At 45.9% G+C, this 2,658-nt stretch overlaps 1 long non-coding RNA gene across 1 annotated transcript; it reads left to right on the forward strand.

Annotated features, from left to right (window-relative positions):
* Positions 1–653: 653 nt before the first annotated feature.
* LOC148811315 (uncharacterized) lies at positions 654–1,398 on the forward strand. Its single transcript, XR_016086393.1, has 3 exons — positions 654–700; positions 789–902; positions 1,011–1,398. It is a non-coding gene; the product is annotated as an uncharacterized LOC148811315 (long non-coding RNA).
* The last annotated feature ends 1,260 nt before the right edge of the window (positions 1,399–2,658 follow it).

The following is a 2,658-nucleotide window of genomic DNA, read 5'->3' on the forward strand; positions in this document are numbered from 1 at the left end:
CATTTTTGCGTGAAATACACGTGGTGCTTGTAAATTAGAAAACTTTACATGAATTTAAAATGTTTGTAAACTTTCCCAGATGTCAATTTTACCACCCCCCACTCTGCATTCCAGAGCCTGTAACTAACCCCCCCCACCAAACCCCGTCTCCAATATCATCACAAATCATCTCTACAGGGAAACAATTTTAAAACTTTAAGAACAATCCGTTAAAGTCTGAAGAACAACACCCCACCATTTGTTGTCTGTTAACACCTTAAAGACTTTTATGCTGGCGCTGTGTGGAAATTTATCCCAAACTTTCTAAAAAGCTGTCGCGTATGTGTTATTAAAAATAAACTGTGTCTTATTACGTTATTTTAAAAACTTTAAGACCAACCCCCGCGTGTTTAAAATTTATTTCCGGGTGAAACACATCATTTGTGTTTGCATTGTGTGTTAATACTTTAAAACTTATAAACTGATAAGCGAATACTTTTCGCTCTCGATAAACCGGGGGGGGGGGGTGGGTGGGTCATCACAACCAATTGAAAAATGTCTTGTGTTATGTAGGCGTGTTACACCATTGGTGCATATTCTTAAACGCTCCGACCTGACAGGGCCACAGTGCGTGCTTGGTGCTGTCAGACACTGCTGAGCTGCTGAGATGGCTTCTTTGTGTGGCGAAACAACGGGGTCCGCTACTCTACAAAGTGAAGAGGTTGGCGGCTAAAATATTTTTTTCTGCTCGTGGAATTGTTGTATCGGTGCTTAGCGTATGTCATTTTAATACTTGGTCTTCTTTTTAGCAAAACCCGACCCCACCCTCTGCGCCCTGTGACATCAGTGGGGGTGTGAGTTCAGCTGGGGTACCAGATGTTGAAGAACAGCCGGGTGCTAGCGATGATACCACGCTACAAATGGTAAATATTAACGAAAAACCTTAGCTCAAAAGTGCGTTAAATGCTCGATATTTTAGGTGCAAAGCATGTCTATTTTGTTAAGCCTTCCTTTTCTTTTTCCTTTAATAGAATAAAGAGGATGTGGACGGGTCAATCTTCAGCCTACCGACACATGTGAATGTCTCGTGTCTATGCTTGTGTGTTCGCCCAAATGTTAATAAAGCTGATGCCCCTGTCCCTAATGAGCCCGATGTTATGCCCCAGATTGTGAAAGCAGTAGTTTATTCCATCTTCAAACACTGTTTAAAGGGGGTCCTGGTTGATGACTGCCCGGCCTGTTTGATTGACCACCCCGGGCAGCGGGGTCACACATGCCTGTCTGCCGGCTGCGCAGATGGGTGTGAAGACGTGACGTTTGCCGCTTTAGAAATTTATAAGTCTCTCAGTTTAGCCCGAATTTTATCGGCTGTTCTGTACACCGCCCGGTGTCTGGGTTCGTACACCATTACAAATGACACTGAGCGGTGCATAAAACAGTTGCTAAAAAATATAATTGAGGACCGCTCCCCATACGAGCATGTACACGCCACCCATGAACAGCTGGATGTAAAATTAGTAGACGTGACTTTTGATGAGTTGCAAAAGAAACACTATTCTTATTTTTACAGACGCAAAAAAAAAAGATCTATGTAAAATGTGAATGCAGGTTTCACTCTGTTTTACAGACCCGGGTGTGCCATCGTCCGAAGAATGAAGAATTTCGAATGTATACGTCTGAATTCTTACTAAGAGTGCTTTACACGCTTCTCTCTACAAAGCTTGATATGCAAAACAAAGAGTCGAATGTTAATGTCCTTAAATTTGTTAAAGAGATAGATGTGTATGTCGAGAACTTAAGTGAAATTATTACAGATCTGATGTTTTCAGATCAGAAAAGGAAGCCTGGGGGGTTCTACAGTGTGTATTCCAAAATACAGCGTGTTTTGCACAGAACCTGTGGTAACACCATCCCGCTGGTTACGCAGGCAAATTTTTTTGCCCTGCTAGATCGGATCGCCCAGTGTGGTTCGCATGGCTTTAGACACGGGGAGCGGAAGGGGGTTATGAATGCTTTTTCAGATGCCGCAAAGTTTCTCAGCAGTGTGGGGGTGGTGGTTACGCGTACCGAACTAATTTTCCTCACCAACATTTAATTGTTGAATGCAAACAGGAGTCGGTAACGCATGTGTGCTGCGTTGCTTCAGTGTTTGAAAACCCCTGTTGAAATAAAGCGGTTCCCATTTCACATACTTGCAAACTGGAGTCTGTAACTTGTGTGAAAAGCGCTGCTGCGCTGTTTCTGTGTTTGAAAACCCACTGTTGAAATAAAGCGGTTCACATTTCACATGGTGTTTGTCCTGCAATTTATTTCCGCGAGACTTTACGCAGTCAGTGTGTGTGCTTACAACCGTGCTGCTTTTGAGACACGGCTTGTGCAGCGTATAAGCAGCCTGGCCGGACAACCACTCGACCACCCGGCCGCGGCTGGCGCCGCTCACACCCCGGGATCTCGGGGCCCGCACCAGACTCCCCGCGCTGCCGTAACTGCCCGATTTCCTAGGGTTATAATAGAGCGCACTCAACCCCGCGGCAGACATGGTCCCCTTCCAAACCAATACACACTTGCACACACCTAAAGCGAGGGATGCGTCGTCTGGGGGCTTTGGGACCCTGAGGCGCCGGGCCGACCGCCCGTGGGGGGAGGCGGGAGTTCCGACCCACACCATTGGCTCCTGAG

The sequence above is a fragment of the Atractosteus spatula genome, assembly GCF_055471065.1.
Source record: "Atractosteus spatula isolate fAtrSpa1 chromosome 16 unlocalized genomic scaffold, fAtrSpa1.hap1 SUPER_16_unloc_1, whole genome shotgun sequence".
NCBI classification, from domain to species: Eukaryota; Metazoa; Chordata; class Actinopteri; order Semionotiformes; family Lepisosteidae; genus Atractosteus; species Atractosteus spatula.